Source organism: Alexandromys fortis, unplaced genomic scaffold, assembly GCF_014885135.2.
Source record: "Alexandromys fortis isolate MF-2015 unplaced genomic scaffold, M_Fortis_MF-2015_v1.1 scaffold_82, whole genome shotgun sequence".
In the NCBI taxonomy this organism is placed as follows: domain Eukaryota; kingdom Metazoa; phylum Chordata; class Mammalia; order Rodentia; family Cricetidae; genus Alexandromys; species Alexandromys fortis.
Genome location: NW_026067963.1, coordinates 5603910 through 5618324, shown reverse-complemented (window position 1 = coordinate 5618324; position 14415 = coordinate 5603910). Strand labels below are relative to the sequence as shown.

General features: G+C 44.9%; 1 long non-coding RNA gene across 2 annotated transcripts; it reads left to right on the top strand.

The window, feature by feature from the left end:
• Positions 1-386: 386 nt before the first annotated feature.
• On the top strand, positions 387-14087 carry LOC126508418 (uncharacterized). 2 transcript variants are annotated; one of them, XR_007593809.1, is made up of 4 exons: positions 387-527; positions 9159-9224; positions 9351-9446; positions 13612-14087. It is a non-coding gene; the product is annotated as an uncharacterized lncRNA (long non-coding RNA). The 2 variants fall into 2 exon arrangements; XR_007593808.1 differs by lacking the exon at positions 13612-14087 and adding an exon at positions 13181-13439.
• The last annotated feature ends 328 nt before the right edge of the window (positions 14088-14415 follow it).

Sequence of the window (14415 nt, the reverse complement as noted above, 5' to 3'; positions counted from 1 at the left end):
ACACCAGTCCCCATCCCAGTGTGCCTATGAGTTCAAGGATTTATCTGTCTTTGCCAGCCTCCCTGTCTAGTAGGTCCTGGATGGTCCTCAGTGGTGTCTTGACTTGGGGAACAAATCAGCTCTGCGCTCTTTTGCCATCCACCAGCTCCCTCAATACCACACTCCAGGATTGAGAATTTATTTGCTGTTAATTTTTTCCATCTACAGATGGCTTCATAGAAGCCATTCTCCTTATTTCCGACAGAGTCCAAGTGGTAGCTAGATCGCCGTGTAAGATGCAAATTAGGTTATGCAGGTGGCGTGAAACAATAGCAGGCATCAAGAACCACGGATGAGGGGTGGAACCCTTATCAACATCAAGTGCTGGCTGGTGAAGGCACAGCTTCCCTGCCTGTTCTCCTGAAGACGGACTCCTGCCCCGTGCGGCTGTTAGCTCCTGCCTGTACGCAGGGGAAGAGAACTCCAAACACAGCAAGCACTCTGCGACTCCTCTTCGCCTCCCTTTGTATCCACGCCCTAAGGAGGAGGTAAGTAAACTTTTTCTACCGAGGGTCAACTAGTAAATATTTTCAGCTTTGCAAGCCATATGGTGTCTGTTGCTGCTACTCGGTTCTGCCAGTGAGCTCAGAAAGCAGCCACAGACAATACGTAAACGAATGGGCATGGCTGCATTCCAATAAAACTTTATTTATAGACACGAAATTTTATTTCCACATAATGCTCACGTGTCATGAAACAGCCTTCCTTCAGTTCTTTTTCAACAAGGTAAAAGTATAAAAGTTATTCTTTGCTCTAAAGTCAGACACAAAGCAGGTGAGGGACTGGGTTTGGCACAATTCATGATTTATTAACCTACCCCTTTGGTCATCAGAGACTGGAATACAAATCTCCGTTCTTGCAAACACCTGCATCCCAAGTGAGACAGAAGGGAAAGATGTATTAATCTACCTCTTTGTGTATGTGATATGGATGAGGAGCTGGAGTTTACATAGTTCCTTGCAAATAATACAAATATACAAGATGAATATCTAAACACCATAAAGCAACTCGTCATGGACCAGTCATGTTCAGTCACCACAGACCATATACTACAATGGTTCTATAAGGTCATGTGGAGCTGAAAAGTTCCTATCCTTTAATGATGTAAAAAGCCATCCTAACAGCAAGAAGGAAGACATTGTTGGGGCGTTTGTGGAGAGGTTGGTAGATGCAAACCTACTTCTTGGACAGGTCTGTCAAACCATGGCACAAACAATTGTAGGGGAGACACAAAATGATGATGTAACAAATGTCTGAGTCACTATGAATAAGGGGTTAAATTTGGAAGACCTAGCTGAGCATCACAGAGCTAGACACTAGAGGATCCCACCGGGCCCAATGGCTGGATATCTCCGAGATGTACAGGACAGAGGACAAAGAGCAATCTAAAGTAAGGACAAGGTATCTCAGGGCAGATAGGATAGTAGCCAGCTACATTATCCCCATCTGCACTGCAAGATCAGAAACAAAGCTTCAGATTAACTTATTCTTTTGAGAAGGAAAATTTTCCAAATTTGCTAATACCTAAGAAAATGAAGAGGAAAGGGGACTTATTTTAAAGTGGTAAGATTAAATTTTTTTTTACATTCAGTGCAAATAAATACCCAAAAATTCAAATGGAGTCAGCAGTAGCAGTGCTAAAGTAACAATGTAACATAATGGCTCTTTAGAAGCAGTGGCGATAGTCATAGGATACAGTGGGACAATGCATGCTGGCTGTGGTCCTCACAGTAGACTGAAGCTAGTATTCTTTGAGTACTTTCTATTTGTCAGACTTTGTTCCAAACATTTTACATAAAATTGTCGACTTAAGCTTTATAAACAATCCTACAGTAGAGGACTATATCCCCGTCTTAAGGATAAGAACATTTAGGCGCACACATCAAACCTGCAGGAACAAGAAAGGAATTTAATGAATACTTCTGATTGCACAGATGGGCACATTTGTGAACCCAAAATAAGAAGTGGCTCCCACACTTAAGTCAGTAAGTTGGGAGAATCCCACAGTTCCCGAAGGCTTGTGGGTATATTCAGAATCTGGAAAGCAGAGGAGGAACCTTAAAAATGCATAAGACAACAGAGGCCGAAAGATAAAAAGGTCCTGGGAGAGGGGAACACACTAGGTTGTCATCGACCTACTTTTCCTTGTCAGTTCTTCTCTCTTGGCACAGGGCTTCCCAGTGGGCTTGCACACTCTTCTCAAAGCTTTCAAGATGAGCTTTCTAGAACCAGTGTCCATCCTAGGCTACACTAGGCCAGCAACGCTGAAAGGGAGGCAGCCCATAGGGAAGGAATGTCATCAAGGACCTGGTCTGATGCCACCAGCCTGTTCCCAGCTACTCAAAAGGATGGGGGTGGGGGCAATGTGAGTCTGGGGCCACCCTATGCTGCATAGTAAGCTTTAGGCTAGCCTAGACTACAAGGCAAGATGTCAAGAGGAAAAAAATTGAAAGAAAATAAAAGAAGGTATATCCAGTTGGAGCAATGATATGAAAGAGTATTGGACCCACAGCTCCTCCTAGACAAGCCACTGCCCCACCCCCACTCCCAGCATGCTATGGCCTGTCTCCTGATTGATTTGATGCCATGTTATTTGAATGGTTTTTTCTTTATGCAAACGTCCTTTTAAAAATACTTTAAATTTTAAAAACATAGTGGTTTCCCCTTTATCCACAGAGATGGTTTTATAGCCTCAATCAGGAAATGAACTGAACTGATTCTTCAGTGTCCCCAGAACCTGGGCTTCCTCTATGACAAGAGGAGCCTTGGGCCTGAGAGCATCGTGCCACCTAGTGGCACACTCGCTCTTTCACGAGCCTCCCTCCATCTGAGATGAGGGGACCCAGCCATCAGTTAAATTATTCCATCTCACAGCCTATGAATTTCAATAAATATACCATCTGTTCACCTTCTGTGTGGGAGTTCAATCATCTTGTTGGCAGCAGTATTATTCTGCAGCAATTACCTATGTCTTTATCACCCCTCATTCAGCTGCGCCAGCCTGCTCTGTGCAACCAGCACTTTCTATAGATAGGACAGTTTCTGAGGCTGGGACACAGGAAAAAATATCTACACCTCATCAAGAGGGGGCTGAAGGCAGGGGCATGAGGGAGAGAACCTTCAACCTTTGGAAAACCAGAGCCTTGCCTACGAGCCGGGTGGCAGAGCTGAGCAGACTTCAAGACTTGCTGGCAGGTTTAGGTTTGTCCAAAAAACAACGTTAGGAAAGGAGGAAGGCCGCCCAGAGGATGAGTCATATCTATGAGACACGGGGTCAGGTGACATGGCTCCAGCCGCAGCTCTGCCACTAGCCAGCTGTGTGACTCTGCACATGCATGGAGCCTCTCGGGCTTCAGTTTCCCTTCCTGGAAAAGTAAGAGGTTGTAATAGATGATGCCTAAATGCTCTTTTAGCTCTGGATTTACAAGACTCTAGTGGACAGAGGATGGCACCTGCGGCACAGCGCATGCTCAGGTGTAAAGCAAACTCTTGGAGCTTCACTGAATGGCTACGTAAAATGTCAGCTGACAACAGAAGATGTCACACCGCCAAACTAGCTTGTGTACCTTTGAAATCCAGCTCATATTAATGGCAGTTCCTTGCATGGTATATAAAACATAGAAACAAAGGACCAGGAACACTGGTTTCCTCAACATTATGCTTAGGAAATGGAGAGACTTGCGCTTAAAGTCTATGTTGTCAGAAAGTATGATATCAAAAGGCTTCTTGAAAAAGCAGAGTTTCAGAACCAGGTCTAGATCCAAAGGAAGAATGGAAAGCACTTCAGAGGAATAACTCTGTGTGAGGGGATGTGGGGGATGTGGGGGGATGTGGGGGATGTGGGGGGATGTGGGGGGATGTGGGGGGATGTGGGGGGATGTGGGGGGATGTGGGGTGAGCAAGGAGAGGAAGAAGAGTAAAGGCTGTGAAGTATGGAGAGTGCGGGCAGGAAGTAGAAGTAGCAGGCAGGAAGTAGGAGTAGCAGGCAGGAAGTAGGAGTAGCAGGCAGGAAGTAGGAGTAGCAGGCAGGAAGTAGGAGTAGCAGGCAGAGGGGATAGAGGAGCAAAGATGGAAGAGGAAAAAGGGGAAATAAAGAAAGAATGGGATCACAGAGAAATCACATGCAGCATGACAAGAGAGATGGACAGGGGAAAAGAATGGAGGGGGGGCAAAGTTGGGACAGAGACAAAAAGGCCAAGACAAAGATGAGGGAGACGAAGGGAGGGAGAATGGATGCTGGGACATGGGAGGTTGAGAAAGGGCAATAATGCAGAAAGAAAGACTGAAAAGGGGAAAGAAGGACGGGAAGCAGGGAGCCAGGCAAGTGAGACCCATGCCAGCATCCTCAGGTCCAGCCACACTGAGTCCACCTTGCACCCAGACATCTCTGTTAGATGAGATGACAGACACCTTCGCATTTATGCATTTGATTTGGGGCCCTGCCACAGTTACAGGCTCAGAAAGCTGCAGTTCAAATCATCCTGCAGGAGCTAAGCATCAGCTGAAGCTCAGTCATGAGTCTCCATGATGTCCCATTCTCAATAGCAGTAGCAAGAAAGAATTGACAGGCTTGGATTTCCTCAGCTTTTCTACAAAAGAAAAAAAGAACTCTAAAGAATATATGGTAGAAACCTGCTAGTGACAAAACACAAACACAGCTCCCTAGCATGAAGGCATGAACTTATCGCCTTCTGCCAAACTGAGCATCTTCAATGTTCGGGGCAATTTTGAACCTTACCATTTTTGTTTTTCCAAACTCTCTTCATCCGTGTTAATCTAGCCTGGGATCGCGTGCTGTGTGTTTTCTAGCTTGATTCTTCCCTCGCTCCATCTCCCTTCCTCCCGCTCCCTAGTCTAAAACTTGTTCTGTCTTTATCCCCTGTTCCTGTCTCTGTTTGTGCACAATCATTTAGAATTCTGTAAGTGTCCCTAGTGTCAGTATGCCAGCCCCAAAGGGCTCTCGGCAATGCAGTGGCAGCCGCCGGGGCACATTAGCGGATCCCACAGGCCACCAGCCGAAGCCTACGCTGCTCAAAAGTGAGTCAACAGTCAGCTGAAGCTCATTGCTTTGAGTCTCCCTGTAGCCACATTTCCCAATAGCAGCAGCAAGAGACAATTGGCTTGAAACTGAATCAATGCTCAAATGCTCAAAAGTGGGGGTCTGGGGGAGAGGAGAGAGAGATGGATACTGAGATTGTGTTTATGCCTGTGAGCATGCGTGTGTGCATACACGTCAAGTGTGGGAGCGAAAGGCAAATTAAAGGATCCAGTCTTCAATTTCTCATCAGAGAATAAACCGTTCTGCCTTGTTCTAAGACCAGAATGAAAATAAAGTGATTCACAGAATTTTAAAAGGCAAAAAAAAAAAAAAAAAGAAAGAAAGAAAGAAAAAAAGAAACAGAAAAAAGCAGTTAGACACATGGGGAGGGGCAACTTTCCCTCCTTTCAGTGAAAGAGGCTGAACTGGAGTCTGCCCACTGGGGACTTGGTTGATTTCCACAGTATATTTCATACCCATTCAACCCAAATGATATAGTTGACATGGGGCGCAAAGTCATTCTGGGAGTAGAACAAGCTGGGGGCATGCTAATTTCTTCCTCCAGCAGCCAGCACGCCTCCACTCAGGAAGCCAGCCCTCCTCATTCATCCAGCACCGCTGTTCCACACAGTCCCAGAAGCGTGCTTTTTCTGTTCCTCTTATGCATAATTTACTAACTTACACAATTCTTGTCGACAGTGGCCTCAGGTTTTCACATCTTAGTGAAACTCATGATTCCATAAAAATCTGGATCTATATAAAAGGGCCTTGTAGACAAAGAGCTGGGGTTTTCTGTTTGTCTTTTCCCTCGAAAGAAACAAAAATTGGAATCATTCTAGAAGGTGAAGTTTGGGTGGGGTGTCTGTAGTGAGGACTAGCTTTAGGAACCTCCAGCTTCCTTTCTGCACCTCGAAACCATTCTACTGGCCCCAAAAGGCAAATGTAGCCCCTCCACTTTGGAAAAGACAATGGGCTGGGGTCCTTGTCCCTCTTGCCAACCTGTGATGTAAGGTGGGCAGCCTGCGAGGGCCAAGCACCGTCTAGAGCATTCCTGTGGTCTGGCCACATCCACGGCTCTAGCAGCTGCCTCAGACTTCCTTTATCCGACGTGACCGTCCTTCCTTAGCTCTCCGCACGTTAACTACATGCAACCCAGAGCCCCAGCCTCCCTCACCCTCTTTATTTCCACCAGAGGTGCCCAGTCTCAGGACACTGAAACCAAAGTGGGTGTAAGGAGGGAAGCAACACTCCACCTCCTCCTTCTGCTCTTTCTCTGCTTGAAAGCCACACTCATTCACTGGTGGCGTGTCTGAGTTGTACGTTCCAGGAGGCTGGCATAGACTGCCTCTTTGGGCCAAAACCTTGATGAGGCTCTTGAGTCCTCTGTCTGACTAGGTGTGCCCCTGGTGGAAGGTGAAAAGAGCAAAATAGGTAGAGGCTTTGGGCTGTGAGTGGTTGAGTATGTTTACCCTGTCCTAAGTGATTATTTATTGAATACTAAACTCCGATATCCTAAAGGATTCAACCATGGTCTCAGTTAGTTTCCTGCAATCTCACCAATAATAATAACAGCTCTGCAGAAAAGAAATCAGTCCTCACAAAAGCATTCTATGAGAAGTCACGTTCTTCATACGTTTTCTAGATTTACTTGTTTGTATTTAGCCGTGCACGTGCGTGTGTTTGCCAGTATTCAGAGACTACAAGAGGGTGTGGGGCCCCCTGGAGTTACAGGCAGTTGTGAGTCAGCCAACACAGGATCTGGGAACCAAACCTAAGTCCTCTGCAAGGACAGCAAATGGTCTTAACTACCGGGCGTTTCTCTAGCCCCCCCAGCCCATTTTGTAGATAAAGAAATAGAAGCATTGTTAAGTGAATTTACTCACGCAAGAGCCTACAGCGAAGAGCTAGCTAGCCAAGTTCTTAAGCCACATGTCTGGTTAAAGAGCCCACGAGCTTACTCTCCACGCCACTGCCACCTCCCTGTGCCCACTTAGAATTGTGTAATCACTTACACAATGTTAGACAGAAAAAGAAACTCCAATGACAATTTCTGTCGAAACAGCGCCCAGGAGGAAAGCAAGGTAGGTGTGACCCAGACAAAAATCAGTAGAGAGTATTTTGCCCAATTTTTTTTACAAAAGAAATCATTTCATTATGTTTATGGCCCTAAGGCAAAAGAGGACAAATTGGCTTTCTTGCCTGTAGCCTTCTGGGTTTTAGTGGGCCCAAGGGAGAGAAATCTGCTGGAGACTTTTCAATGTTATACAGAGCCACCAATCACAAGTATTGATTTTTCTGCCCTACAAACAGTAGGAAGAGTGACTTCATCCCCCAGTCACCCTAACAGATCTTGACACAGAAGGAACGGAGCCTTTGCACTCCAGAAAAGCAATTATTTTCTGTGAAAAAAAAATAATAATAAAAGCCCAGGCAATGTCTTGGACATAATGAAGCCACCTATTCATCCTGCCCTTTCTCCCCTGCTAGTTCTGGAAGCAGGACAATAGTCACACCGTGTTGCTCTCAGATAGAAAAACGGTGCATGGAATCAAAGAGACAAAGAACCTGTGCACCATGCCCTTCAACTGGTCAGGTTTTCCCGTAAGCAACTGCTTAGGACATCAGCCAACGGAAGAGAGAAGCTGCTTGTCTTTGTGTTTTAAAAAGCTGCTTAACCCTTGTGTTTAGGTTCCCATCTTATTATCAGTGACTGAAGTCCAGAGTCATTTAGTAATGGCAGAAGGCATGGCTTCAGCTGAAATCTGTGTTTAAGAGAGGAAGTAAGGCAAGATGAGGTGACAAGTTTGGGGAGAAGGGTGTTCAGGTGCACGGGTGTGCTTGTGGGTATGCACGCCACGGGAAAACCTTGGGTATCACCCTCACCTGGACTGGGTTTGCTTTTGTTTTGTTCTGCTTTTTCTTTAGGCAAGACTTCTCACTGGCCTTGAGATCACCAAGAAGGCTAGGCTAGCTGGCCAAGAAGGCCCAGGAATCTGCCTATCTCTGCTCTCCCAGCAATGAAATTATAAGAATATGTCATTCTCCTGGTTTTGGTAGAGTTAATGGCAGGTTTTGTTTTGTTTTTAATATGGGTGCTGGGGAGTCAAATTCAGTCCTCACCATGCAAACTGTGCTGTCTTCCCAGACCTGAGGTTGGCTTTATAAACCATCTTTAACATTAGCAAAGGGAGTTTCAGGGGTTTTCCTTTTAATATTTTTACAAGACTTTATATTGATGAATTGCAAGGTAGATAGATCATCATCTCACCTAATTAGCTACGGTTATACACTTCCTTCTAATAGTTGTTCAGATCTGCCCGTTATTACTAGAAGACTTCAGGCTTCAGTCTGAAGAAAAGCGAAGGGTGACAGCCAGGCAGGGTTGTGCATGTTTTTAGCATTCCTTAATCCCAGCAGAGGCAGCCAGGTCTCTGTCAGTTCAAGGCTAGTTGAATCCACATAGCAAATTTCAGGCACGCCAGAGCTACACAGTGAGGTCTTGTCTCAAAGAAAAAGGAGGAAAAAGGGAAGGGAAGGTGGAAGAGGAAGAAAAAGAGAAGAGGAGGAAAAGAGAAGAAAAAATAAGGGCAGAGAGAGAAAGGTGCTTGATGGGTCAGTGAGTATAAAAGGAATGGTTGTCTTGCAGAATTGGAAAAATGGTGGTTCTTCAATAGTACAGCAACATGCTGCACTGCTCAAACTTACGCTGTCTACTTTATATTTGGGGTATGCTATATGGGATAACATCTGCAATGGTTAATACTGAGTGTCAACTTGATAGGCTCTAAAATAACTAGGAAACAAGCTCCTGGCGTATCTACATAGCAGAGTTACTAGACTGGGTTATCTGAGGTGGGAAGCCCCACCCTAAATGCAGGTGGCACCATGACATGGCCTGGATCTGACACTGAGTACAGTAAGGAAGAGCTAAGAACCAGTTTCATTGCTCTCTGCTTCCTACTGCTGATGCAATGAGATGTGCTGTCTCAAGCTCTACTGCTTGGCTTCCTCACCATAATGGACCGTCCCCTCACACTGTGAGCTAAAGTAAGCCCTTTCCTCCTTGCATTATTTTCCCCAGATATGTTGGCATATCACAGCAACAAGAAAAGAAAATGGTCCCCAAAGGGAGCAGCACTATTCTGAGGTATGGCCTTGTTGGAGTAGATGTGGCCTTATTGACGGAAATGTGTCACTGTTGGGGAGGGGGGAGTTTTGAGGTCTCCTATGCTCAAGCTACACCAGTGAGACAGTTCATTTCCTGTTGCTACAGCTCAAGATAAATTAACACCCAGATCCTTCTCTAGCACCATGTCGCCTGCATGTGCCATGTCCCACAGTGAAGATAATGGACTAAAGCTCTGAAACGGTAAGCCAGCCCCAATTAAATGTCTTCTTTTATAAGAGTTGCTGTGGTCGTGGTGTCTCTTCATAGCAATAGAAACCCTAACTAAAACAAGAAGGTTATATGATTAAATTTTTATTTTAAAAAGAACCTACATGACTAATATAAAAAGCCATCTGGAATAAAGTTATACTAGAGTTCAGAATCAAAAGAGTCCAGAAGTTGTTGCAGTCACTTAATGAGGTGGCTTAGCAGAAGAGTGAAAATAGAGGGGGGGGGGAAAGTGGGTGGATTTGGAAAAGGTTGGTCCATGGTGTGATTAAGTACTAGTGACAGGATTGGATGAGGAAGAGTAAAGAGTGGGGTTTCTATCTTATAGATTGTACCAGTATATGCTGGAAGTGGGAACATGGGTGGAGCACGGTTTGTAGAGTAAGATAAATCTGCAATAGCAAGTAGATAGGGGAAGGGAGTGACGGATGCCCATGAGACTCAACCATCGCTTATCAACCGGCTGCCAGGCTAGCTGTTAGAGTGATGAAAACACTGCAACTTAAGTTTATATAGAAAGGAGGACATTAAACCAGTAATCAAACAGATAGAAAACTGAAGGTCCTGAAAATGAGGCATTTAAAGATTGGCCGGGTCCCATTTCATCAGATGATTCTAACGTATAGAGAGAATAATTAGCGGTGATGTTTAGTGGAGATGGCCACGTGACAGTGGTTATCATCTTGACAAGAGTTGCTTCAATGGAACACTGAGAACAGAAGCCACATAAGATGGGTTGAAAAGAAAACTATAAGGGAAGAAGAGTGGACGGAAACTATAGAACACTTGCTCAAAGTGTGTCACCAAGAAGAACAATGAAGTAGCCAGAGGCAAGAAAGTGACACTAAGTCAAGGGAGAGTCTAATAAGGTGTGTGACAACGGCAAAACTTGGATGTTTCTCAGAGGACGCCAGAGAAGAGGGGAGAATTTGAAGATGTTGACAAAGAAGGCTTTATGTAAGCCACATCAACATGGCAAGAAAACATATTAAAGGCAAAAAAAAATGATTCTTTGGGGAGGTTCTGATAGAGGGAGGACACGAGTCAAGTTGTTGTTCATTTTGAAAGGGATTTTTAAAGCAGAAGCATTAGGAAGGGGGGAACGAGGCATGGTATTTTAATGCTTTTGTTTAGATGTGATAACAGCTTACAAAAGAAACTGGAAGGTTTAGAAACTATTCAAAGGAAAGTTCATGAAGGGGTTGCCTATAAGAACAATATGAAACCAGTCGCACAAAAATGAAAAACTAGAAGACATGATTTTTAATAACATAGCATTCAAAATAAACAAAAAGTGCAATATCTAATAAGTATTCATTCCGTTTGGCCTGGATACATAAAATGGTGACATTTCAGTGCAAGATATTAAATGAGAACTAATAAGCAGTAAGTATGCATGAATAAGATTTGATTATACAAGCCAGCTCCTCCCGAGTTCATCTTACCAACACTATAATGGGATATTGTAGAATGTGACACACTGATCCTAAAATGCATATGAAAGAGTAAAGGGCCAAGGAAAGCCAATCACATAGAAGAGAAGAAGATAAGAGGAATGATCCTGTCTGTGTATCGGGCCTTACTACCAAGCTACGTAATTAGTTAGAATGGAACCGGGAAAGGCAGTGTTAGCATAGGAATTAAGACTATATGGTCCACAAAGAGACTGTCACATGGAACTCAGTTGTACAAGGAGCACTAGTTGCTCATGATTGCGTCAGGCCAACAAACATAAGCCATCACTGAACGGAGCTGCGGAAGGTGTGTGCTTGGTTATCTGTAGGGGAGCTAAAAGAGAACAAACAGAAACAGCCTTTGATGGGAACACAGACATGCTGTCGACAGATAGAAGTGAGAAATAAATACAGATAAAAATATAGGAGGGTTATTAGAGTTGATGGTGGGTATTTAGCCTGCCTTACTACTTTTATTTCTGCAATAAATTTTGGGACTATGTCATCAGTTGAGGCCAAGAAGCTGGGATGAGAGAAGACAGAGTAATTGTTCTGACAAGCAAAGGAATAAATATAAATATACTGAGTCAGGGCAGCAAGATTGCCGGGGACTAGCTTTATGTCAGGAATTTATAGGTGAATGAACACACATGGATTTTATATAGGAAACATTTAGCCTCTTAAGTACTTAGGAAGTGAATCTACACTAAAAAAGAAAACAGTGAGGTGAAAATGTGAGAATTGAGCCGGGCGAAGTGGCACAGGCCCTTAACCGCAGCACTTGGGATAGACGCAGGTGGATCTCTGTGAGCTCGAGGCCAGCCTGGTCTACAGAGTGTGTTCCAGCACAGTCAGGGCTACACAGAGAAACCCTGTCTCAAAAAAGCAAAACTAAAATGTGAGAACTTAGTGGATAAATCAGTCTGTGGGGTAACAGGACCACACAGGGCAAAGATGGGGTGAGCTGAACTGGCTCTTTAAACCAAAGATACCACTATCTTGGTTGATAAAAGGCAAAGGTCAAAGGACCATTGTGTAGGGCCACAAAATTATAGACCACATAATGTTTGTTTGTCAGTGTGAGACAATGTCTTACTGTACAACCCTCGCCAGCCTGGAACTTGTTATATAGAGCAGGCCGGCCTCAGACTCACAGAGATTCACCTGCCTCTGCCTCCCGAGTGCTGGGATCCAAGGTGCATGCCACCAGGTTGACCACGGTGTGCTGAGACGGATAAAATGGGAGAAACACGAGACAACGGTGAGAGAGACCTTTGTCAAGCTCTCAGTGTCGACAGGAGCACAAAATGAAGCCACGCAGGAGTGCATGACACGTTAGCGAGAGGGAAAGAAGCCTCGTTTCTGGGCAGCTATGACCTCTCCGCCATGCACTTTATTAACCTGGAGGTCAAGTACAAGAGAGAAGAAGCAAATCTCTCTTTTTGTTTTTTGATTAGAAAAAAAAAATTACGAAAATTGCTCTGGCTGCTGGAGAGGCATCCTAAGAAGCAAAGCTAACTAGTCTCTTCCTCAAACACTCAAGAGTATCCGTGGAAACCGACTCACATGAAGAAACCAGAGGAGGACCTAGAAACAAGGGCTGGGAGGGTAGCTCAGTAGCATGCGTGTTTAGCATAAAGCAAGCCCCGAGTTCAATCCCCAGGACTGTATAAACCAGGCACAGTGGTTGACACCTGTAATTCCAGCACTCAGAGTATGGGGGCAGGAGAATCACAAATCCAAGGTCATTTTCACATACATAGTGAGTTCAGAGCCAGCTAGAGATATGTGAGACTCTATCAGAGAGAGAGAGGGGGGAGGGAGAGAGAAACAATGGTGGGGTATCCCATGATGACTAGGGAACTGCTAATAGCTTCAGGTGGTGGCACTGAGTGAGATCTGGAGGTTCTGAGCCAGAATTCTAATCCTTGTAAGTAAGCAGTACATAGCACCTACGCTTGGTGCGCAGATACAGCCTCTAGATACGCCCTCTAAATAGCTCCTGGGTGCCACCCTGGGCACCTCCTGCCTGGTCATTCTGGGCCTTCCACTAAAGGCACAGCTAAAATCTTTCTAGCGACTCTTGGACTCATCCTTGTCTGCACACAAGGATAGGAAGGTTACGAGTTTATTTGGAATTCCGGGCTGATATGAAGGGAAGCAAGGGGGTGGCGGAAAAAAAGACCAGACAATCAAATTGCTTTAAAGGTCCAGGTTTGTGCATGAAGCTAGTTGAAATTTCTTACTTCTCAGATGAAAGTCTCTGGACCAGGCAAGCCGCTGTGAGCGTTCCGAGTCTGTTGCTGGGGTGACTGTGTAGCCCCTGAGATTGATTTCACAGCAGGGACAACTGAAAATCAGATCCATTAGTCTTCAGTCACATCCGTGCCTCTGGAAGGCATGCAAATCTGGGTGCCCTTTCATCACACAACAAGTCTGCATCTCAAAGTCCTTTAAAATGAGATTTCTGGACCAACTCTGATGTTCCCACAAAGGGACATTACATAACTGAGCAAAAATAAAGAGCCAAGAAATAACTGTCTCTGGCTTGTGGGTTTCTAAAAGAATAAAAAAAAAAAAGGCTGGGCATTGATCCCAATGCTATAATGAAATGCTTTAAAGGTTGTATAATCAATCACCTTCATTTCAAATGTAACAATAATCACTTTCTTTTGTCATGAAAGAGTAAGAACTTCATTCCATTCCGCTAGCTCTGCATACTACAGCAGACTCACCGTAGCTGCCTGTCTTCTCACTGAGGAACCACGAAGAGAGCTGAGGGATGTCCATACCTTCCAGGACTTTGCTCAGGCCTGCTGTATCTATTATAGGACCCTTGTGTCTGGAACGTTCTGCATCTATCATTCTGTCTACTGAGAGACACCCAAAGATGGCCCTTCTTGATAGCTCCCTTCATCTGGTTATCTTCTAGATATTTCCACTCAGTTTCTGTCCAAACCACAAAGCCTCAATTCCCCTTCTGAGTACTCTTGATGGGGAAACTGTGCTGAAGACATCTGAAGACCCCAATCCACCGCTGAACCACAAGCTGCGGGGCACTGGACTTCACAGGAGGAAGGGCAAGTACTCACTCTCAACAGGAATGAGAGTGCCCAGGAACCTCACACAAGATTGCCCCACAACACTCCAGCAGGGGCTGGGTACTGAGAAAGTAGAACTGATATTTAAAGCTCTAATTACATGGACTTGTAAACCCTCAAGGAAGGGCCAAGTTCCACTCAGACTTAATGACTCAGTATTTTTGCAGGGACCAGGAGAAAGTCGGGGCAAGCACTGGGAGTGGCTTTCTCAAGGTTCCTAAATAGCTTGATATTCATAGCTAAGGTTATATACTGCATTCCTTCCTTAGTACAAATATGGGGGGTTCCTTGTGCTTCTGTCTCCCTCCTTAACTCCAGATCTAACTGTGGGACCCTGAGAATCTGTGGATGACAACCTTCCCCCTGAGAGGAAATGAGGGTGATAGC